Raw genomic sequence first — 25,808 nt, forward strand, 5'->3', positions numbered from 1 at the left:
CAGAAACGGCCCGAACACGTGGATGTAGCGTGAAATTCTTGACGTGAAGCTCGGTTTGCGGGCTAAGTTCAAGAGGAGAAGAAAATCGCTCTCCATTTTACAGGACTGCAGCCAACCATTTCCCGCGAAATAAATAAAATAAAATAAAATGAAAGTGTCAAAAGAGTACTTCTCCCCTCCTTACAGAATTATTGCTGCTCTTTAATGGCCCTTCAAACGCGCGTGTAACCAAAATGTTAGCGCTAAAACGCTCATCACACATATTATGCAGCTCTTTGGACGAACAGGTTAAAAGATAATCGAGGTTCTTTTGTTCATTTATCTTGCGTCGCCTTGGCCGCACTTGCTCTTTCTCAATTTATCGCTCATCAGGTCGCGGTTGGGAGCGGAGAGCATCTTGTATCTGATAAAAAAAAAAGTGATCTCAGAAGGTTGACGACCACGATAAAGACGCCTGCAGAAGGTTCATTTCACGCGTTTCAGGTATGAATTTTGCATATTTTTCAGATTTGCCAACCATAATGCGAGAATAAAATATCCGGTCTGCCATGGTGTCTAGCAGCTGCCTGCACCGGAATAACGAAATGACACGCCAATCAATCCAATGGTCACGGCAATGGAAAAATGCTAGTACGAAGTCCATCGCATTCACTGACATTTTTGCTTGTAACACGCGTGTCATTGCTCTTTGCATGGGTCACAGCGCTCTTAAAGAACGGCCATTAAATCTTACGAGACAATATAAACACGAGTACATTCATATGGTTGTTTGTCCTATACCACTTGTAGCGCTTTTATTTTTACATCCTGTCAAGAAACTGCGACGCTTATTTTGTGTTTTTCACTGTGCTAATCCCACTTCTGTAATGACCCTTTGTTGGGTTGACAGTATAAATAAATAAATAAATAAATAAATAAATAAATAAATAAATAAATAAATAAATAAATAAATAAATAAATAAATAAATAACCGAGCGCCATTTCAGGAGGATCACGTATCAGAGATAAGCCAAAGCCAAAGGTTCTAGCTTATCCCTTTGGCACATGATTGTTATCGCGAAACAATCAACATGATGCCAACGTAATAAATTTGATGTGCGCGGCTCCGTTCGATAAAACGCTAAAAAATTATCTTCGCCAATCGTGGGGACAGCGGAGGGTGGTTGAACTTGTCAATGGTATTCAGATGAAATGCCAAATGCGTCCGAAGCGCTTTCAATCAGGACTGAAGAAAGTATGCCATTCGATAAAGTCAATTTCTATACAAAGAGAAGTTGCCATCGTTAGAAGTTTTCATCCGCCGTCTTTTTAAAGTCTTCCGTAAACGCAGGGGGGAAGAGTAGCATGCACAGTGCGTACAAACCGCGGAAGTGAGGAAAGCGCGAGGCGGCAAAAGGACCAACAAACCAGTGCGGTATACGAGAAGTCATGAACACGTCCGAGCGTTCAATAAATCGATAGCCGAGCGGTGCCTGGCGCGAAGCAAGGCTTGTTTTGTGGGAAGAGCGTGAGCACTCCGCTTTCGGGGACCACAGCAGAGGCACGCGGATAACTCACAATGCGCCACACAGGCGCGGCGGCGGCGTCGAGAGCACGCCACTGTAATGATAGTGCGCAGAGCCTCAATACGTGCCCCGAGGGCTCCTCCCTCCCGTCCACCGCCAAACGTGGCAAACAAAGGGTCCGCGCGTTTTAACTCGGCATTAAACAAATGTTGCTACGACGCCGTCCTGACAGCGTGCAAGGCGTCACGCCCCCTGTCTTAGCAGCCGCTTCATTTTCCCTGCTTGCTCTTCACTACAGCAAGAACGGGACCGTTGAAGGAAATCAGCAGTTGCTGAAAGCTTTGTGGGTTGAACGGTAAATGCATCGAACGTTGTTTATCTAAACTGATCATTTCTGTCTCATCAGGAAGTGCTGTCCGAACGATCGTATACCTGTTTGAGGATGGTAACATTTTGCGTAGGCGGTAAGCTCTTAGAAAGTAAGACCGTACTCATGTGAGGAGTTGTGATGTTGCGAGGCTACATTTGCGGTTTTGCACAAAAGCAGTGCACGTATTGTCTGTATTTAAGCGTGTTTCTTTTTATTCTGGGTTCCGGAGACACGCGGCATCCCATACATTTGACCTCAAGTAAGCATAGGGAGAAAAAAAAAACTCTACGGCATGAAGAAAATATACATAATGTAGTCTACCAGGCTGCTGTGAAATGGTGATTAGAACAGGACGAATTATACTGTGAAAAAGCTCTGAGAATGATTCATGAATAATGTCTGAAAATACGTTTTCCCTCACTTACAAAACCCTGCACGCCATTTTCTAGACGTTCCAATAGTTCGCAGGTTTCCACGATGCACGATAAACGCTGTCTCCTGAATGCGCGACGCCAACCGTCTCTGCCTCAGCGACGGCGACAGAGCGGCGCTCTGCGGTCTGCACTAAAAGTGCCGCTGCATTTCATAATATTTCGGCAGTATTTTCACATCCAGAACGTAACCAGCGCAACCTGTCGTCTTGCTCCACTAAAGTTATTAAGGCTGAAACACAAATTTCGTTCTCAAGCAGTAAATCAGGCGGAGAAATTGCCGGCCAGGTATGCCAGGCTAATCCCGCCTGCAGTAGCAATCACCACCACCGCCAGCATTGCTAAGGCGGCGCTACGAATGAACTCGAGGTGACAGAACTTTTTTTTGCAGCACCTAGCCTTTGACGACTGTACCAGAAAGGTTCCGGAAGAAGCCAAGGGGAGAAAAAAAAATCTTCGATCGCATTCGTAAAGTTACGAGGTATTCACGGTTTTAATAATAATAATAATAATAATAATAATAATAATAATAATAATAATAATAATAATAATAATAATAATAATAATAATAATAATAATAATAATAATAATAATAATAATAATTCTTAATTTTTGTGCCGTGGGGCAAGCGAAGCCATGAATGGACACGAGTGAAATTAGTGCCTTAACCAGGCGCCTCCAACGTCCTCCGTTGCGAGGAAACGGGGAGGCGTCGGTGGCGGAGCCTCGCCTACAACGTTGCGTTTCATTTCTTTCGAGTAAACGACAACAGGTTTTTCTCGGGAAGGCACAGATCTTGTCAAAATCAGAAAAAGAGATTGTCGACCAGTACAACCTGTTATAGTCAATTCCGACATTTCCGCTGCGCACAGTAACAATAGGACGAAGCGCGGCGATACAAACAACCGGCCAATTAATCGCCAGTGGTAGCGCTCTACGGTAAATCTCCGCGACGTCATTAGGGGATTGTCACTAGCAGCCGGTCCATCCTCGGGAGCAGAGAGCTGTTCGAAAAGAGGGCGTTTAGGAATGAGGTGAAATTCCCGCCCCACTTGTGAACTTGTGAACTTCAAATGCCACGCACGGCTGGAAATTTCGCTGAGCTGTTCACAGCTTCGCCGAGTGTGCTTTGTAACGAAGCCCCGATGGGTGTTAGTTTAACATGGCGGCAGCCATATGGTGCCGAAAGGGAGTCAAAACAAAGAAGCACACATAGGAAACTTCATGGTTTGTTTTGTTCATTAGAAATTAGAACTTATTACAAATTGGAACTGAAGAAACGTTCACTAACGAAAAAGAAAATGAAACGTTTAAGATGATAAAAGTTGCCTCCATGTTTCTATCGTATATGTTATGTACCTGCGCTATAGCTATAGACACGTCTCACAACGGTCGCTCACATTCTCGTCGGCTTTGTGTACACAAGCTTAAGGGGAAAGCTGCTTCGCTTCTTTAATTTTATTCTCACTCTAAGGTTGTCAAAAGGCGAGCGTTCCCTGTCTATGCATTTTATATAGGCTACAATTTTCTAACACTGGTAATGTGGAATTGGGGGACTTAACGAGTGGGATTAAAAATATATATATATATATATATATATATATATATATATATATATATATATATATATATATATATATATATATATATATATATATATCAGGCCCCTTTCGGCCAACTTACGCTCGGCTGGCTAAAAGCCGCGTCGCTGTTATCGATCATGGCTGTCCAGTGTACACTAATTAGCTCCTTCAATTAAGACTCGAACCATCGATGCGAGGCGTGCGAAAAGAAATATCATCGATTCTTTCGCACTTGCAGCTATTGCCCGCTTATTTTTACTTGAGCTGAAAAAAAAAAAAAATGTGTGGGATGTAGCAACGTTACGATGATTCAGTTCAAAGTCTTGGGAAATTAGTCGAAGAAAACAGGATTGCCGAAGAAGTCCGGGAAGAAGATACGTCGCGTATAATCCTAATGCGACCGGCCTGCTCATTCGCGGCACTTACGCGTCTCCATGGTTACGAAATGCCAGCGATCTTTCGCTGCTTTATTGTACCGCGCGCGAAAACCGGTGTCGCTTACTGGTGTGACGGAAAGCTTCATTGGTTCGATTGGCGACGGCGTCACCGAACGGGCCTTTAAGCAGAGTTTATGAGCTGTCAGACGTGAGAGCCGAAACAGATATATGTTTAAATGTTAAGTCTGTTGTCCCATAGAACAAGAGAGGACGTTGATCTATAGCGTCTTCGATTCAACTTTTCTCTTTGAGGTAGGTTCGATTTCCAGTTTCTTTTTTTTTTTCAATCGAAAACAAAAATTAAAGGCAGGCAGAAGATTTCAGAGCTTTCTCTAAACCGGCACTATTTGCTTGGTTTCTCGCCCACAGTCAGCACTTTTCCTTGCAAAGCTGATTCAATCCTGCGCAAGTTCCTCAATCTGGATACAGTGACAAAAAAAAGTACAATGTTGATAAAGACACGTCAATAGAGACGACGACGACGACGACGTCGTCGTCGTTGCCATCGAGACGTCGACAACAGCCGCGACCGACCGAGAATGGCGGCACAGCTCAAACGCTGTTGCCGTAAAATGTTGCGTGCGGTATCCGTATCCTACGCTGAATAAAAGACATACCGATAACAAAACAACGAGCGAGCCCGCAACGTGACGGAACGAATGAACTGACGAAGCAGATCCTGTTTTTCCTTTCTTTTTTCGGGGGAGGGGAGTGGGGACTTTTTACAACTGTCCCAGAAAACGCGGAAGGAGAAACACTGCTCTTTTCTGACAAACACGGGCGTACCTAAATCCCATATTATATTCGTCAGCATTCGGTATTACTTATCGTTCCCTCGTATTTTCGCAGATTAGAAAAAAACAAGAAAAAAAAACGAAACAAAACGCGCAGCTTGCACTAGTGGCGAAAGGCTTGAACCATCAGCGGAGCTAGTGTTCGACCTAGCCAAGTTTTGCTAGCATTGCCAAGCTTTTGCAGAGAGGCTACGTTTTTGCTAGTAGTTCTGAGTAAGCCTAGACTAGGCTAGACATGTCACGTGACAACCTGTTACGTGATGTTGTGATTTTAGTTACGTGACTAGCTGTTACGTGGTTTATGGAGGGGATATGTCACGTGACTAGCTATTACGCGATATTGCGTGATTTTAGTCGCGTGACAAAATGTTACGTGATTTTTAGTCATGTGACCAGATAATAATTGCTGGGGTTTAACGTCGCAAAACCACGATATGATTATGAGAGACGCCGTCGTGGAGGGCTCCGGAAATTTTGACCACCTGGGGTTCTTTCACGTGCACCTAAATTTCTTGCCCACAGTCAGCACTTTTCCTTGCAAAGCTGATTCAATCCTGCGCAAGTTACTTAATCTGTATACAGCGACAAAAATAAAGTACAATGTACCGACAAGTACCGACAGCGGAATCTGAACCACGGGACGTTGTATCCGAGCTACATCTTAGACCGTGTGCCTACGCGACCGCGTGACTGGTGTTTTGTGTGTGACTTAATGGTTCGCCCGTGAAGGACACCGAAAGTGAAGTGTGAACCAGGCACGGTAGCAACCAGTGCCTACGTGACCGTTTCAAGGATGCATCAAAACTACACTAGAAGCTTGGACCGGCGCCCGGAGAACGCATAACGGCCCCATCTTATGCTTAGTCAGTCTGCTCTGCGCCAGAGAAGAAATCCACGCTGGGGGACTCCAGGGGCACAGCGCAGCAAGCAACACGTCGGAAACCCAACACCTCGAGGCTTCGCGGAGCCGCCGCCGACCCGTCTCGCCAGCTTCAAGGGTCAGTTATGCTCGGTGCCGGTGTTGAAGGACTCTGCTGCGCCCGGTTACGTATGTCAATCGCTTGACTTAGTGGACTGCGAACTCTAATTGTTGGTTCAGCTCTTGTTGTTTGGTCATCCATTCGAAATTGCTCATTGTCGCTACATATTTCAACTTTCATGCATGCGGCACTTATTCGGAATAATTGTGGAATGTATAACTAATTCACCTTTGTTTTCAAGATAAATGTTCGGTTATTGTGAAAATATCTTTATCTTTGTTTAAACACATTATTAAAGCTTGTTGTTATTTGATTGGAGAAGGCCCTTGACTCTTTCATACCGGCGATTGGCGCAAGCCATACACCAGAGGCCCAACCCACATGCCACATCTTGGGAGAAGCTTGTGCTTCGGCCCCGAGTCGTGACATTATCTGGCGTCCGCGACAGGACCTCTGGTGCAAAGCAGCCACCTTGAACGGGTCAGGAACCTTAGCCAATTATCCTATTTGTGCACTGAGAGTTTTGCATTGTGAGCAACGGCAACAAAGTGAAAAACCTGCATTGATAAGTGCATGATCGCTCATTTGTGTGCCTAAGATTTTCTTTCACTATGGAGCTGGAAAAGCTTGCATCTATCGGCACTCAGCTTGGCCTGTCAGGAGCGGAACTTAGAAAGTGGATAGAGGAGGAGCAGGCGAGACAGCGTGAGGAAAGAGCCTTGGCACGAGAGGCAGCCGAAAGAGAGCGAGAAGCAGCGGAGAGAGAGCACGCAGCAGCACTTAAAGCAAGCGAGTGTGAGGTAGAAGCATTACGTCTTAAACTGGAACTTCAAAAGCTGAGGAAAGGGAATGATGTTACTGATGTTAGCAGCACTCAAGAGAGGGATGCCGACATCGGCTTGCGGTTTAATGCGAGCAAACTCCTCATCGCATTTGATGAAAGGAACGATGATCTTGACGCGTACATACGCCGTTTTGAAGGGATTGCGAAGAGTCAGAGGTGGCCCGAAGACCAATGGTCAACTGTTTTAAGCACATGCCTAAGCGGGGAGGCATTAAGCGTTTTGGGGAGATTATCACCGGAAGACGCGTCGAGCTACTCCAAGGTCAAGGCCGCTCTGTTGAAGCGCTTTCGATTTACCGTTGAGGGCTTCAAATAGAAATTTAGGACTGCAAAATCAGCGGATGGCGAGACCGCTGCGCAGTTTTCGGCTAGGTTGACTCACTACTTTGACCGCTGGGTGGAAATGGCTGGGATAGCGAAGGACCACTCGTCACTCCGCGAACTTTTGATTCAGGAACAATTTCTGAGCAGTTGCCACCCAGATCTGACACTGTATCTCAAAGAGAGAAAGGCTGAGTCACTTGAAGAAATGTTAGGGCTGGCTGATCGCTTCCTAGATGCACAAGGGGGAGCTAACCTTGCGAAAGCAAAAAGAGATGGACGAGAAGAAGCAGGAAGCTATGAAGTAGACAGAAAAAAGGGCAGCCAAAGAGCACCGCCGAAGTGCTATCTTTGTTGTAAGTTGGGACACCATGCGGCACAATGCAAGAGCAACTTTGCAGGTACCCAGGGTCCGGTTTGCTTTAAATGTGGAAGGAAAGGGCACAAAGCAGATGCGTGTCAACAAAGAGCGAAGGAAAAGCCTCAGGCTTCATGTATATTCGCCTTTTCGGTCGGTTTCAAGATTGCAATAGCAGCAGCAGGTGTTGCACCCAAGAAACTTCCGGTCACTTCAATTATCACTCTCTAACGCCGAAGCAGAAAGCGTGCTTTTGAAGTTGTGGCAGAGTAAGGAAAGACTCTTTTTCTGCTTTCAGGTAAAAAGAAGGCGCTTAAAGTGAATGACTAACTCTTATAATGTTGTATGTGCAGCTTAGAAAAATATTTATTTAAATTATTTGACCAGACACAAGGAGAAAAGTGTTGAAAATGTGCCGGTTACTCGCTGAGGCTTTTGTTCCTCGCCAACGCTACTCGGCTACGCCGGCGCACAAAACCGGAAGCCGTCCAGCAGCTTTGTTTGTAAACAGCGAAAGGGTCTATACTCACCCGGCAGGGGAGATAAGAGAGAAAGCATCTACGATGTATACGTAGAGTTGAAGAATGGAGACAAGATTCCGGTGGTGAACACACTTATGCTGACACGGCCACAATCCTTAGTCGAGGGAATGCCAGTTGTTGCCGGCACTCCTTCCGGGAAGTCGGTCACTGTACTGCGCGATACGGGAAGCAATACAGCGATAGTCAGGAGGGGCCTCGTCAAAGACGAAGATTTCACAGGGGACAGCAGTCCAGTATATTTGGTGGACGGCACCGTGAGGATGCTGCCCGAAGCGCGAGTTTACGTCGAGACCCCCTATTACTCGGGCACCATCACCGCACTTTGTATGCAGGAGCCCTTGTACGATGTAATTCTTGGGAACATAGAAGGCGTGCGAGCTGCGGACGACCCGGCAGCCGCCGGCGGAGGACTGATGAAACAGCCGACGGAAGAAAGGGCGACAGCCGCAGCCGTGACTAGAGCACAGACGAAAAGAGCAGCGAAGAAATTTGAGAGGCTGAAAACGCCAGGCGCTGGAGATGACACCGAAGCAACGAGTGCGTACGCAGAAGCACAGCGAAAGGACGAGTCGTTGCGCCACTGCTTTTCGCAGATCGGCAAAAAGCTAACGTGCAGAGATAAGAAAAGCGCCATCGAACTCAGAATTGAGAAGGGGATCTTATATCGCACATTCTCACAGCCAGGTGGGAGATACGTGAAGCAGCTGGTTGTGCCGAGGGCACATCGGGAAGCGGTACTGAAAATTGCCCATGATGGAGTATTGGCAGGACACTTAGGAACACAGAAAACGAAATTCCGCATTCTGGACGAATTCTTTTGGCCAGGGCTTACTGCCGACGTCAAGAGATTCGTTAGTTCCTGCGACATTTGCCAACGAACGACACTGAAAGGCAGGGTACCCAGATGCTGTCGCACTACCAAGTGTCGAGACAGAGCGGGTCGCTGAAGCCTTGGTAAAAAAGCTTTCTGCGAGTGGGGAATCCAAACGTTTTCGATGTACCTCTATGGGACTCCATTCGTAGTCCAAACCAACCACCAACCGCTTAGCTATTTGCGTCAGGCTAAACAACTGAATAGTAGAGTGCTTCGACGGAGTTTGCTCCTGCAAGAATACGAATTCACTGTAAAGCACATCAAAGGGAGAGAAAACGTAGGAGCAGATTATCTAAGCAGATTGTAAAAGAGAGTCCCCACGGGGCTGTCAGCCGAGGTAATCATATAAGGGAGGTGAACTGTGTGTGCTTACAAATGCGACATTTTGCTTTTTGTTGAATATTATGTAATAATATTCTAAAAGTGGGGGGCAGTGTCACAAAAGTCGCATATGCTTAACATTGCCTGCGCACAATGTCCTAAGCAGTGCTGGGCAGTATCGAAGATACATGTATCTTAGATACTATCTTAGATACACTTTGGGTATCTTGTATCTGTATCGCGATACGTCTCGAAAGACGAGTATCTGTATCTGTATTTCCGATACATTCGATAATGTATCGTGTATTTTAAGATACAAGATACTTCCATCGCAACACAGCCGTGCGAAACAATCATCGCTGGCCAAACTCCGCTTCTCAAGCTGGTACTGGTGCCACTAAGCGATCTGAATAAGTCTAAGGGCAGTGACGTTATTTTTACGCTAAAGTCGATCAGGAAGACAAGCAAGCGGACGTCTACGCCCAGCCCACGTACCTTTTGTTTTCTCGATTTCTTTTCTTTTTAGTTGCTCCAATGCCGCTACACTTGCTCATAGCCACTGTCCTGCGCCGCGTACTCCACTGCGTGCGGCGTCTATCGCGCAAATTCTGATGTTGTTACAGTGTCGTTATTGCATATTCTTTTGCGTCTTGATCCGTAACGAAATGTGATGCGTGCAAGAATGGGGTTGCTTTGCGTCGCGTGGATTTTACATATTAGCGGTTTAAAAGATCTCGAGGATATAAGTTTGACTTGCATGCAATGAATTAACTTATATGCAAATAAGATTCTAACAACTTTAGCACCACAGGTACTGATGCTAGATCTAATAGAGCAAGCGTTTACCTAACAAAAAATATCTTGGCGTACGGTATTTTTCACTTCCATCTGCATTTATTCAAAGAATTTATGAAATCATAATTTGATTATTAGCACAAGGCACAAGTGCTTTCTTAGCTGTAAATTTGCGTCACATGCATTACCTAGGTCTCTGCACTGTTTTTTCCGGTCTGGTATCTGCAGTATGTCTTTTGTAACGCGCGCCCAAAAAAAGATTACTGCTTTATTCTTCTAACTGTGTGCTTTATTTCTACTACTGTTTACACATTTACACGTTGCCAAGGCGATTTTGAAGACAAATATATTATTATGTGGGCGTGCCTTGAGTATACAGTACAAAATATTCTACTTACCGCTTAAGAAAATAGCGAAATTGAGTTTGCATTATAAAAATGAAGAGCCATCTTAAAGTTGTTAGGAAGGGGATTCGAGAAACGTATTACTGAATGCTCCGTTTTACTCATGAGCGTCCCAACGAGCCGTTTCAGGCAATTTTCCATAGGCACTGAATTTCACATTGTCTCAACCAAGCCCTTAGCCGGGGGGGCGGGGCGGCTAAGGGCTTGGTTGGGGGGGGGGGGGTAGTGGCCCGGGCCACTCCACCCCCACCCGAAATTTTGGTGAAGTAGGTGGTTATACCAAAATAAATAATGAAAGTAGGTGTCTTTCTCAAATAGTCAAGGTTTTCAGCAAGTGCCCCCCCCCCCCCCCGAAAAAAATTTTTGGCTACGGGCCTGGTCTCAACAGGTAAGTTGACGATAATTCGTGATCATAGCTGTTAAGGGCGCCGTCTGTATCGTGTTTCTGTACTCATTCAATGTGAATGTTTGATAAACAAACACCTCTCTATTTTACTTATATTTGTTGTCCGGTTTTAGGCCTTCTTAAATATTTTTCTTATTACTAATCGCTACGTAAAGGAAGCTATAAGCGGCAATAGCGCGAATAGCGGCGGTGTCCTGCGATGCTTCGTGCAGCTACGCAATACGTCTGAGACATTTCTGTATTGCACATGTTCTCTCGTTCAAGAAAAATTGCTATAAACTTGCACGTTAGTGAGTATATCAACAAAGAATCCCTTACGCCAGCAGCTAAGGAGAACATGGAAATTCATTGCAGGTTTACGTCATCTACATATACAACAGGGGTCTCAAACTCAGCCTATAGCCGGCGGGCCGCAGTCGCGAAATTTAGCTCCAAAGGCCCGGGGACAGTGAAGATGGTGGGGTCGGAGAGAGTTTAAACAAAAAGACGTTGCCATTTGAAAGGAGTCCTTTGACATATCTCATATATAGGTCATTTCTGAAGGGGATTTTGAGTCCGGATTCCAGAAACAACGATACGGATGTACATAACGAGTGAAATCTGGACGCGGATTGAAATATAGAGTTTTTGTTCCACGGTTATGTTTCAGCACATGGTGACCACGTGTTCCTCACGAAAGAAATGCTTGAGACCAGTCATGTCTGTGTAGCGCACTAACATACTTATTTAGAAAACAAAAACAAATGGAACGGAGACAGTCATGTGTGCCGGCCGGGCCGCTAGCGAACGGTCGCAAGCCCCGTATACACCATGCGTTCCCATTGCCACTCCCCCCCCCCCCCCCCCCCCCGCCCTCAGGAAGAAATAAAATTGCTATTAGCGTTTTTGCTGCTGTACACCTGTCCGCATATACGGTATTGTGCAAGCTGTCTTTTACGGACAAGGTAAAAGTACACACCGGTATTTGCGCCGTCGTGCGAAGGCTTCTTATTGACGTTATTGTGATTACATGGAAACCCGCTAGCTGGTCGGCAAGTTGAGCAGCGACTCCCATCAATTACAAAAATGACAAGCAAGAACCGCTGTCAGCGAAGTGTATAAAGAGTTGTCCTGTGAACAAGCTAAAACAAGCCCCAATAAGTTGTTTTGGAAGGAAACTAATGTACTTTGAGCAAGAAGGGCAAAACTTTTGAGATACTAACAGACATTTCATGCAAGTGAAACTAAATAGGTCACAGTTCAGAAATTTTCAAGGAGACATCTTTGTGTATAGGTGTTTGCTGCTACATTGTATGAATCTATAATAACAAATTTGAGAATGTATCGAAGTATCTTACGATACAATTGCCAAGTATCTTATCGGATAAAATTAGTGAGGCAGTATCTTGTATCTGTATCTCCAATACTTTTTGCCTGAGTATCTTGTATCGCATCGCGATACAATTTCAAAGTATCTTTGCCCAGCCCTGGTCCTAAGGTACGCCATGAAAAGGGTTTCTTTTTTTTTCACTTACACCCAAGGCGAAAGCGCTCTAATTCTGCTCTAAGAATGGTGTGCCGTGAGCGTACGTGCACCGCTTAGTGTGTGTTAGCGTGAGCCGTAAGACGAGCATCCGAGCTGCGTGCCTGACAATGTGTTTTTGTTTTGTCTAGTATTGAACTGCTTGCCGTGAAGTTCACAGCCAGCAGAGCTTGAGCCTTAAGACGTGCATCCGAATTACGTTTCAGATCATGTGCTTTTGTTTTGTCTATTATTAAACGGCTTGCCGTAAAAGTCACCGACAGCGGAATCTGAACCACGGGACGTTGTATCCGAGCTACATCTTAGACCGTGTGGTGTTTGTGTGTGACTGGTGTTTTGTGTGTGACTTAATGGTTCGCCCGTGAAGGACACCGAAAGTGAAGTGAGAACCGGGCACGGTAGCAACCAGTGCCTACGTGACCGTTTCAAGGATGCATCGAAACTACACTAGAAGCTTGGACCGGCGCCCGGAGAACGCATAACGGCCCCATCTTATGCTTAGACAGTCTGCTCTGCGCCGGAGAAGAAATCCACGCTGGGGGACTCCCGGGGCACAGCGCAGCAAGCAACACGCCGGAAACCCAACACCCCGAGGCATCGCGGAGCCGCCGCCGACCCGTCTCGCCAGCTTCAAGGGTCACTTTTGCTCGGTGCCGGTGTTGAAGGACTCTGCTGCGCCCGGTTACGTATGTCAATCGCTTGACTTAGTGGACTGCGAACTCTAATTGTTGGTTCAGCTCTTGCTGTTTGGTCATCCATCCGATATTGCTCATTGTCGCTACATATTTCGACTTTCATGCATGCGGCACCTATTCGGAATAATTGTGGAATGTATAACTAATTCACCTTTGTTTTCAAGATAAATGTTCGGTTATTGTGAAAATATCTTTATCTTTGTTTAAACACATTATTAAAGCTTGTTGTTATTTGATTGGAGAAGGCCCTTGGCTCTTTCATAGCGGCGATTGGCGCAAGCCGTACACCAGAGGCCCAACCCCCATGCCACATCTTGGGAGAAGCTTGTGCTTCGGCCCCGAGTCGTGACAGTGACGCGAGTAGTTGCATGATGCTACATTATTCTAGTCTCGTGGCTAGTTAGATCATGTTACGTGATTTCAGTCACGTGAGTGTTGCGTGGTTTTAGTCACGTGACTGGACGTTACGTGATTTTAGTCACGTGACTAGATGTTACGTGATTTTTGTCACATGTCTAGTTATTTTGTGATCCTTCACACAAGTGGCGCCAAGCCCGAAGGGAGAGCGGTGCCAGGCGGCCTTCTTTGTCTCTATTTATTTTTCCATTTCTTTCTTCCCATCTTTCTTTTTCTTTCATCTCTCTGTATGTCTTTTTGTCTCTGTTTATTTCTATTTTTTCTTTCTCTGTGTGTTTCTCCTTCTTTCCCTTCTTTCTCCCTATGCTACGCTTTGCTCTCTCCCCTCCTTCCTTCTCTACTCCTCACTCTCACATCTCTCTTCTTCACCCTCTCTTCCCTTTCCCGCCACCTTGCTATACTACACTATAACAGTCCATGATATACTCTGCTGGCGTGCCTGGATAGCCGAGTTTTTTTTTATTGATATGATATATAAGGAGATGTTGGCGCACAATTATGGCGCCGGCTACTCCTTAGCCCTTGAGTGAAACTTGAACACATATCTTAAAGTAAAACATACAAGGCAGTTCATGGAAAATAGAACACTCGGGCACACATATGCAAAAACACACTTATAGGCACATATCACAACAAAATGATAAAGAAATGTTCCAAATTCAGCGAATGAAGTCTCTGATAATGTCCGTCGTTAATATTTGGTCCGACCAGCACAAAAACAGTAGAGCACACGTCTGGTCTTTAAGAAGATGTATTCGCTCGTGTGTACATAACAGTCGATACGTCATTCACTTCAGCACACACATATGTTGGGTGTCATATGAGGCTGCGCATAATAAGTACGACATGTGTTATACAAATGAGAGTTCGTTATTTCTTAGTACTTGTCAGCAATGCCGCTGTCTTGTAAGAAACGTGTTAACGCTTTTAAAGCGTGCGTCTGTAAAACTCCAGTTGGCCACGGGCCCAGAAGTTTCCTCATGCTAAACGGTCTGTGGTCTAATGCCAACAGTTCCGATTTAAGACGGCGTCGCGGCGTGTCATGATGTGGACAGTCTATGAGAAGGTGACATACGTCTTCATCTATAAATCCACATTCCCATTCGGGAGTTTCAGCTCTACCAATTCTGAGCAAAAAATGTTTTGTGTAAGCGGTGCCTAGCCTCAATCGGTGAATAAGAGTTTCCATACTTCTATTTAATGCTAGCGTAATTTTGAATTCAATGAATGGATCGATGTGATATAAATCACAGCTCTTTGTACTTTGGTCAAACCAAGCAGTTTTGCTCATTCTGAAAGTTGTAGCCTTTATAATACCACGCAATGAAAATCATGACACGCATGTCATGCACAGCATGACTTACGTGCCACGCTCATGGTGCGCTGGCGGCCGTTTCGCTAGCTTTATATGCACCAAAATTGGTATCTTGCGACGTGACCGTGTAACGAACATAAAAACTCGAGTTAACATGAAAATCATGACACGCATGTCATGTACAGCATGACTTACGTGCCACGCTCATGGAGCGCTGGCGGCAGTTTCGCTAGCTTGATATACACCAAAATTGGTATCTTGTGACGTGACTGTGTAATGAACATAAATAACACGAGTTAACATGAAAATCATGACACGCATGTCATGTACAGCATGACTTACGTGCCATGCTCATGGAGCGCTGGCGGCAGTTTCGCTAGCTTGATCTACCCCGAAATTGGTATTGCGCGACGTGACAGTGTGACGGACATAAAAACTCGAGTTAACATGAAAATCATGACACGCATGTCATGTACAGCATGACTTACGTGCCACGCTCATGGGGCGCTGGCGGCGGTTTCGCTAGATTTATATACACCAAAATTGGTATCTCGTGACTTGACTGTGTAATGAACATAACACGAGTTAACATGAAAATCATGACACGCATGTCATGTACAGCATGACTTACGTGCCACGCTCATGGAGCGCTGGCGGCCGTTTCGCTAGCTTGATCTACCCCGAAATTGGTATTGCGCGACGTGACAGTGTGACGGACATAAAAACTCGAGTTAACATGAAAATCATGACACGCATGTCATGTACAGCATGACTTACGTGCCACGCTCATGGGGCGCTGGCGGCGGTTTCGCTAGATTTCTATACACCAAAATTGGTATATCGTGACGTGACTGTGTAATGAACATAAATAACACGAGTTAACATGAAAATCATGACACGCATGTCATGTACAGCATGACTTACGTGCCACGCTCATGGGGCGCTGGCGGCGGTTTCGCTAGATTTATATACACAAAAATTGGTATCTTGTGACGTGACTGTGTGACGAACATAAAAACTCGAGTTAACATGAAAATCATGGCACGCATGTCATGTACAGCATGACTTACGTGCCACGCTCATGAAGCGCTGGCGGCAGTTTCGCTAGCTTGATATACACCAAAATTGGTATCTTGTGACGTGACTGTGTAACGAACATAAAAACACGAGTTAACATGAAAATCATGACACGCATGTCATGTACAGCATGACTTACGTGCCACGCTCATGGGGCGCTGGCGGCCGTTTCGCTAGCTTGATCTACCCCGAAATTGGTATTGCGCGACGTGACTGTGTAAAGAACATAAATAACACGAGTTAACATGAAAATCATGACACGCATGTCATGCACAGCATGACTTACGTGCCACGCTCATGGTGCGCTGGCGGCCGTTTCGCTAGCTTTATATACACCAAAATTGGTATCTTGCGACGTGACCGTGTAACGAATATAAAAACTCGAGTTAACATGAAAATCATGACACGCATGTCATGTACAGCATGACTTACGTGCCACGCTCATGGAGCGCTGGCGGCAGTTTCGCTAGCTTGATATACACCAAAATTGGTATCTTGTGACGTGACTGTGTAACGAACATAAATAACACGAGTTAACATGAAAATCATGACACACATGTCATGTACAGCATGACTTACGTGCCACGCTCATGGAGCGCTGGCGGCCATTTCGCTAGCTTGCTCTACCCCGAATTTGGTATTGCGCGACGTGACTGTGTGGCGAACATAAAAACACGAGTTAACATGAAAATCATGACACGCATGTCACGTACAGCATGACTTACGTGCCACGCTCATGGGGCGCTGGCGGCCGTTTCGCTAGCTTGATCTACCCCGAAATTGGTATTGGGCGACGTGACTGTGTAAACAACATAACTAACACGAGTTAGCATGAAAATCATGACACGCATGTCATGTACAGCATGACTTGCGTGCCACGCTCATGGGGTGCTGGCGGCCGTTTCGCTAGCTTGATATACACCAAAATTAGTATCTTGTGACGTGGACCGTGTGAGGAACATCATTTTTCGAAATTGGTAAAGAAATAGTAACATCTTTACGATGTGCTTGTCGTGCCGCTTCATCGGCAGCTGTGTTTCCAGGAATGTTGCAATGGCCAGGTATCCACTGGAATTTGATTTCATGTTGCGCCTTGCTTGCTTTGGTGAGCTCTTTCAGCGTTTCGTATGTCATGCTATCACTAATTACTGTCGTGTTTGTACTCGAGAGTGATCTTAATGCGGCCTGTGAGTCGCTGAAAAGTACCCATTTTCTCGCGTCTGCTGCCGAGTTTATAAACTTTATAGCATACAGAATAGCGAAAAGCTCAGCTGTAGTAGATGACGTCGTGCGACATAATTTAAATGATTCCTGAATATTGAGCTGTGGTATGATAAATGCCGATGTTGAAGACGTTGTGATACTTGAGCCATCTGTGTAAACCTGTATGTACCCTGGATACCGCATGTGTATCTGATAAAGCGCTAGTTGTTGAGCAACTTGGATGAACATGTCTCTCTTTCTGATAATGCCATCTACTGAGAATTCAATGCTTGGTATTGCAAATAGCCATGGAGGATAGTCCATTTCAGAGCTCCAAATTTCATTTCTTGGTAATACATGTACATTACTCTGTATTTCTTCAAGAGCATTGCTTTTGTCCCTTCGTAAATTCTCCAGTGCCAATGGGTGGTCCTCGTGTTGCGTCTGTAAGCGAAAAAAATGGCGGCATGTTTCGATTGTTCTCATGACTGGAAAGGGTGCTTGTCGAGTCTCGGCTATGACAAGGCTGCTGGAAGTCGCTCGGAGTTAATAATCAGGCATATTTAAACACAAATCAAACACAACAAACCTGTCTAGCTAGAGCGTCACTATAGAATGTTCATATATGCCGCGCATTTGAATTATTTGTTCCTGGAAGATGTTTTTTGTTGATCGCGGAGGTTGAGTGTTTCTGTCAATCAGTCTTGCTTTCTAGAGACTATGCAGACCAATAAGAAAGATTAATTTTTGAAATGCCAATCTAAGTGCAACGGTTTCCTTCCCTGTAATAAAGAGAGAAAAAAAAAGTGCCTGGATAGCCGAGTAGCTAGGACGCTCGCCTTCAGATCGCAGGTATGCGGGTTCGAAACCCCCCCGCCTCATCATATATTTCATTTCGCCATGATTTTCTCTTGCTTTACATCTTTCTTTCTGTCTCAGTCTGTTTCTCTCTCTCTCTCTCTGTACTCGTTCTCACCCATCAGGGCTATTGCATGCCACGCCGGAGAAACTGGCGCACGTGTTTTGGGAGCGAAGCAGAAGTTGAAAAGGATTACTGTTCGCACTGCCCGGCGCAACGAAAAGCTTAAAGGGCTCCGCTCTTAAAAACTTGCGGCGAAGTTTTCTATATGGAGAACTGTCGTATATTGTGAGAAGCGTTTAACGGAGCGATGCTGAGACGTAGTAGTACACGTGTACTATTGCGGTATATTGTTAAACAGCAGCGGATAGTCCACATTAGTCAACAATGGCATAACATTAGTCAACAGTCAGCCAACACCAGTCAACATTGAGCAGTGCTGGTTTTGTGCTAAAAAAATGAAAACATGGTATAGGCGTCGCACTTTATTTTTTCAAAAAAACAATTAATCTGATAGTGTATATTTCATACTGATCAATGTTTTGCATGGTAACTTGTGTGTCCTGCTTTACATCGTTAAAGATCTTTTTTTTTCACAATTTTGGCTTGGAAAATGTGTTTTTTATGCTGACTTAAAAACTGCCTCGCCCAGTTTACTTCCCATAGCATGTTTGGCGCGAATATTACGTAGTGTTCTGCTGCCATACAAAATTCTCCACTCAGCGCTCCACACGTCCGGGGCCCATATTTCTTGCTTTTTCTTGTTCGTTTTGCCGCCCGGTTTACGTGTTAACATTCTCGTTGTAGCGAGAACCTTTAAATAAGTGAGATGACAGGAGACATTTAGTTGAAACCAGTTCTTCGACAAATACAGTTTTGCGCAAATATTAATTTCGGATTATGTTTCATTGTGTTGTAGCCATCCATTGAAACGAAAAAACAAACGCGACAGAAGTTGCAGGCTGCCGTCGGTGTCAGAAAGGGTCAAAATGGCTAAGTCCGTACCACGTATTGCCTCCTCTCTGAACTTCCGTTGTTCCATTTCCCTCTTTTGTGCGTCCTCGTTCGAAGCAAGGAAGAAAGGCCAACGCGGGTAAGTCAATGTTCATTTTGTGCTTGCAAAACTTAACCAAAGGAGAAAGACGTTTATTCAATTGAGGGCTTGATAAGCGCCAGACCTGTTGTATAAGGCAACTTGTGAGTTTTGTTTCCAAAGATCGGCGTTGGACTTCTTGGCTCCCTCTATAGGCTGAAGTTTATGTGCGAGAAAGTTTCAAAAAAAAGAAAGAAAAGATATTAGACAGGGCGCAGAACTGCTGTCTTCACGAAAATTGGGCACGAGGCTCAGTAAATTTAATAGATGATAAGAAGCCGACCAGCGGTTCATGTTCGAAAGGACGATAACGGTATAGTAATATAATTGTTGGGGTTTAACGTTCCAAAACGACGCTATGATTATGAGGGACGCCGTAGTGGAGGGCTCAGGAAATTTCGACCACCTGAGGTTCTTTAACGTGCACCTAAATCTAAGCACACGGGCCTCAAGCATTTTCGCCTCCATAGAAAATGCGGCCGGGATTCGATCCCGCAACCTTCGGGTTAGCAGTCGTGCACCATAACCACTAGACCACCGTGGCGGGTATGCAGTAATAAATAACGATGAAAGAGAGGGGTTTATATAGTAAAAAACAAAAACAAAACATGGCTGATCCTCCTTTCAGAGGAATCGATATAACACAAAAGTGAAACGTGTCCTCAAAGGCATATATGCGTGCGCAGGATTCCCCATCAGTGGGGGCTGGATGGATGGATGCTATGAGCGTCCCCTTTATAACGGGGCGGTGACATGTCTGCCACCAGGCTCAAAGAAAAAAAAAAAACTTCCTTGTTTCATGTTGGCCTAATACCTTATCTACATTGATTAAATCTATGTTATTATGCCAAAAAAATATAAATTCACGGTCCATCTCTCTGCCTCTTAAGGCAGAATGACCTTATTTTCCCCCATTATTTATTTTTGTACTTTATCTCTACTTTTCTGCCATCAATACTCTAACCGTCTCTTACTTATTTCTATCGCGGACGTGTTCAGCTTTCCATTGTTGTCCCTAAAACCCAATGCTTCATGTCGACTCGTGCCCACAAGTATACCTGGGTGAATATCGCCACATTCAATCAGTATATGTTCCATTGTTTCCTTAGTTCCCCCGCAGCATGTACATTGTTCTTCTTCGTTACTGAATCTCGCTTTATAACTACGCGTTCTAAGGCAGCCCGACCTTGCTTCAAACAGTAAAGCTATTCCCCTTGAATTATCATGAAACCATTTCCTCCTTATTTCGTTTTTTCCCTTTCGGTAGTTACTCAGAGCCGGGGCAAAGGTTCATCGCAGCGCCCCCTCCACTCTACTAAGTCAATGTATGGGGCAGATTTTGCCCCCCCCCCCCCTCTCAGGTGACTAGAAGGGTCAATGTACGGGGCATATTTTGCGCCCCTCCCCCCCTCTTAAGTGATTAGGGGGAGCGGCTGCCCCCCCTGCCCCTCCTGTGCGCACGCCTATGCTCACAGGGGTAGTTCAGCGTTTATTGTGCGTTGTTTCGCCACAAGGGCGAAAGAATGAATGCTATAGCAACAAATTGTAATGTCACGCGAAGAACGGCAAGCAGCTCGAAACTTGCAGCGCGCTCTAAAGCAGAAAGGGCGCACGAACAATAATAATATCCAGGGTTTAACGTCCCAAAACCACGATATGATTATGAGGGACGCCGTAGTAGAGGACTCCGGAAATTTTGACCACCTGGGGTTCTTCAACGTGCACCCAAATCTAAGTACACGGGCCTCAAACATTTTCACCTCCATCGAAGATGCAGCCGCCGCGCCGGGACGTTCTTTTCGTATGTATGTTCTTTTCGTGCGTCCCGGCGCGGCGGCTGCATTTTCGATGGAGGTGAAAATGCTTGAGGCCCGGGTACTTAGATTTAGGTGCATGTTAAAGAACCCCGGGTAGTCGAAATTTCCGGAGCCCTCCACTACGGCGTCCCTCATAATCATATCGTGGTTTTGGTACGTTAAACCTCCACAGTTATTAAATGATTTGTTCACAAATGACAGATGACGTAAGGACGCTGCACTCTTCCTGTCGTCACGTCTCTTGTGGTAGGCTCCTTTGATTCGTTCTTCCTTAGTCTTCGAACGCAGTACACGCTACTATCATTGTCACAAGCGATTTCTGGAGCACTGTTCGCGGAGCAAGTTGAATGGAGGAGAATCGAGAAATTTATAGCAAAATTGAAGTGGTTTCACTGGGGATCTTAACGATCGCAATACCGCAATTGGTGCATATATGTCGGAAAGCGTTCGTTAGCGAAGGGAATTGCGGCACACAGCGTAAGACCGTTATACTCACCCAGAATTGTTTTCGTTATTGTTTTCGCGTGCTTTGCCACCGCCATATAACGTTCGAGACTTAAAACTTACTTCAAGCGAAGCTTCTTCTTTTTTTCTTCGATAATGATACAAAAAATCTGCGGGGTCTAATCATTCCGCGCAAAAACTATTGTTTAGAAGCGTTTACAACTTTACATCTGAGTCACTGAAGCATTATAGTCGTGTCTCGTTCGCTCTCTCTTGGCTGCTGAATGCACACAGAAGTGGTTGTGTTATGCATTATTTCAACGCCGCGGGACCCAAGAACTGAACGAAACCAATGCATCCACGTTGTAGCGCGCATACGCAAAGGTCCAGCTTAACCGATTGCGGCTGACATAGATATGGCTGTTCATAGAACAACGCTATACTATAATAGGGCGCCAAAATTTTAAGACGACGTTGAGTAAACAGGACGCTTAGATCATGTGAATGAAAAACAAACGCTTATGTAAGAGCACTGCTGAAAGACATACAACATTATCGAAAGTTCTGAGATCCGACTGCTCCTGCGAAAGAGATTACAGTCGGAAAATGCTCACCTCCCAGGATATCTTGATCGAGTTCGGACCGGTCGGGCGAGCTGTAATATTCAGCGGTGGGCTTGCAGGACCTACAAGAAACGCTTTCCTTTAATTTCATTACGACAGACGAAAACATTTCTGCAGCACATTGCAAAAGGAGACGAACAAAAGGGCACATTGCGAACGCTATCACAAGCGTTCGCAGGTATCACACGCTGTCCCGGAAGAAGCGATGTGATCCGCGATTTAAAAGTTTTTCACATCGGGGAAAATGAAGAGTGCCACTAAAAAAGACAGACGGTTAAAAGAAAAGGTGGCGACTGTAATATTTCAGTTATTTATTTATTTACATTTTACTGCAGGCCATGTGGCCCAAGCAGGAGGAGCAAGGGACAACATAAGAAATACACGTACAAGGCACAACTGAATATCTGAAATGAAGGAATATGAAGGAATACGATCAGTAGTCCCAAAACAAGGAAAGAAAAACCTATAACTCGGTCGTAACCTCCGACCAAAACACGACACTTTGTCGAAACGCTTCACTTTCATCGGCAAGATAGCGTTGATCATAGAACATCTCCATTTTTCTAACTTTCTTGTCTTGTAAGGACAAGTTTTTTTTTTCCTTTTGCTATCATAGCCCACTTTGCTCAATATATCTGGATTCGACGCGATGACCACCGTCAAATGAATTCAGTAAATTTAACCTCCTACGAGGAAACCGGGCCTAAAACATGATAAAAAAGTATCTCCACGGCGCCACTTCAACCGTTCAGAGGGAGTACGGAATACGCGCGAAAGTGGTGCGGATCGCCTCGCTAAGGGTCGCCGTCACGGCGCTCCTTATGAGCCACGTATCGTATGTTCGGACACGATTGAAAACATTTACATACGAATATCGTGCCTCAGCACGCACCATACTCAGATAGCAGTCTTGGACACCGCTGATTTGTTGAGCACTTCCGTCGTCGTGTTGTCACAATATCGACGCGCATGTGGGCTTGCGTATTGAGGATTAGAAGGTCTATAGAGACGCGCACTATGTGTGGCTGCCAAAGAGACGAAGGCAAACGAAAGCACAATAACGCTCCGCTCAATACGGTTTAATCGAAATTAAATTAACTTTATGAGTTACGCGAATGCTCTTCGCGTAACTTCGACTTAGACAATCATCGTGCATGGGTTCTGCCGAAAACTTTCTCTCTCTCTCTCTTATTTTTCTTTTGTAACAAAAGCAAACCTAGTCGAAAAATTTGAATAAGTCATTTTGGGAAAGGTTATACGGCCGGAAGCCTGCTTTTAAAGCCCGCTGCTACAGTATATAGTCTAAAAGTTGCAAGAAAACGAAGTGCTGTGTATTATAACGCAGTCTATACACCGAGTCTTCATTTTTTTTTTTTCTAAAGCCCTACATTAAATTAAGTTTTCCTCTCTCCAGGTCTATAACATTCAGCGTTAGGTTACATTGCGACGTGTGGGAACAGCGGACGGCATTCTAGCGCATCATCCAAGCGCACGCTAAAAGCTTTCCTCTTTTCCGTTCACCGCCTCTTGCGCTGTTCCGTTCTACGCAACGTGCACTCAGAAAGGTTCGTTTCAGCGTGCCTCGGAGAACATAGATATCTCTCTCTCTTCTCACGCGCCATCGAACAGCAGCCTGTGCTAGAAGAGCCTTAACGCGGCCACCTGGCGCTCACAGCGCTTCCCTGCACTACGTACAGCTCGCGTTAGCGTTACCAAAAAGCAACCCCCCCCCTCCTCAACCCGCGTTCGCACAACAACCCGAGTCACTGAACCGCTATCCGCGCTCTTCCTCTCACCGTATAGTGCGGCGTGCAGCCAGTTACGCGAGCATCGTCGAAGACGCCCGAGTTCGAAACATCGGTGGCGTGATGTGCGCAAAAGGAAAAAAAAAAAAAAACTAGTAAAGAAAGAATAGTTCTGGTGGGAGAAGGAGGGCTGACGGCGGCGGTACTTTGTATCGGGCAACAACATGATCGGCCGTACACGCTGATGCATGTATAAGTAGTGCAAATCCATCACGTATGCGCATTTGATACACCCGAGGCGCGCCTTCGCGATCGAAGTCCTCGAGACAACGGCCCGCCGGCTCCGACGTCGTCGTCCCGCGCGATGACTCTCTCGCGCGCGGCACCCAGACGGAAGACAAGAGCGCGCTCGAGCGAAGCGTAATTGGAAAAACGCGATGCGAGAGAAAATGGCAGAGCCCGCGTTTCTTTTCCCCAGCGTTCGGACTGCCCGTGTTCTCGCCCGATAAGTTCTGTATCGCGTGTCTCCTCGCGACGCGCGCCACCTCCCCCGCCACTTTGCTCGCCGATCATAAGTCGACCTTTTTCTTAATATTACAATTTTTTCCGCTGTTCTGCTCGTGTTGCTTTGTCAAAACTCCATCAGTCTTCCATGTTCCTTTCGTATGAATATATATATATATATATATATATATATATATATATATATATATATATATATATATATATATATATATATATATATATATATATATATATATATATGTTTGAAAAGTGAACTTTTTTGTTTGTTACGTAGTTCACACGAACGGTGTTACTTCAGCACGAAATTAAAAGCGCGCTTTTATTTCTTGTTTATTTTTTAGGCTCGTGATGTACGATATTTCCGCACGCCATCGAAATCCTCGAGTCCGAATGACTGCGACGGAAGCTTCTTGCATCCAAAATTCGCCGTACCCATCTGGCACCTGAGATTTCACGAGCGTCCGAATTTAAAAGAGAAAAGAAGTAACAAAAATATCTTAGAAAACTGCTTTGGTAGAGCTACTGCTTTCTTTTTTTTTTCTCCCGCAATTTCTTTTTTTTGCTTTCACGGCTTCAAAAAGGTTGGAAACAAGGAGAAAGCTCATTGACATACGCTCATACATATACATACTTTTGTTATGCTTTCGTTTTACAACGTCGCGTGAATATGGCCGCACTTCCATCGGCGGCTCCTTCGGTGTTCGCGCCGAAAACATGGTTCCGATCGACGGTCCGTGTTCTGAAGGCTTCCCTGTCCTCCACATTCTTTTTTTTTTGTTAACTTTTACTCGCAGGCTGCCTACGCTATACACTTCACGCGCACGCCGCACGCTCCTCGAGCTTTTTTCCTTCCTTTTGTTTTCCTTTATTTTATTCGCGAAGCTTGGGTGTTTGAGTGTACGTTGTGCATCGATTGGCTGGCGCCAGGCTGCCTTCCGCTTCGTTACATTCTCTCTCGGCCTACTACTCGGTATGATGGAGAACTTGCCAGCATTTCTCGCGGAAGGACGACGCGGGATATCGGCGGCGAGGAGGAACCGAATGTAACTGCGCGCTTCCGTGGAAGAGGGCAGCGGCGCGCGCCGAAAATGCCCCGGCGATGCGATACGGAAGAAGGAGAAGGGTCGTTGGGAGGAAGAGGGGCGCTCGAAATGAAACATCCGGGAAAGAGGGATGCGTGCGGTGTAACTGCGGAGGGACGCCGTACAAGGCAGGCAGCGATACAGAACGGTTCTCTTTGGTCAGCCGAAAGAACGGGTATATACGAACCATCCAAGAGCGAACGACGACGTTTGGTATAGAAGTAACCGCGAAAGAAGAACGGTAGAACAAAAAAGAAAATAAAGGAAGCACAACTTTCAAGGATGCTCACTTTAGATTAAGACGAAAGAGCGATAAGGTGTGGGAAACAAAACTGTCGGCGAGTGGTGGGCGCCAAATGAAAAGAACGAGAGGAGGCGCGCCGCGCACAGCGTCCAGCTTCTTTTGTTATATTTCGTTCGTGCGCC

General features: G+C 45.5%; 1 pseudogene; it reads right to left on the reverse strand.

Moving 5' to 3' along the window:
* The window catches only part of LOC119405178 (Down syndrome cell adhesion molecule homolog), a 591,162-nt pseudogene that overhangs the window by 55,642 nt on the left and 509,712 nt on the right, over positions 1-25,808 (reverse strand).

Source organism: Rhipicephalus sanguineus, chromosome 1 (assembly GCF_013339695.2).
Source record: "Rhipicephalus sanguineus isolate Rsan-2018 chromosome 1, BIME_Rsan_1.4, whole genome shotgun sequence".
NCBI lineage: Eukaryota > Metazoa > Arthropoda > Arachnida > Ixodida > Ixodidae > Rhipicephalus > Rhipicephalus sanguineus.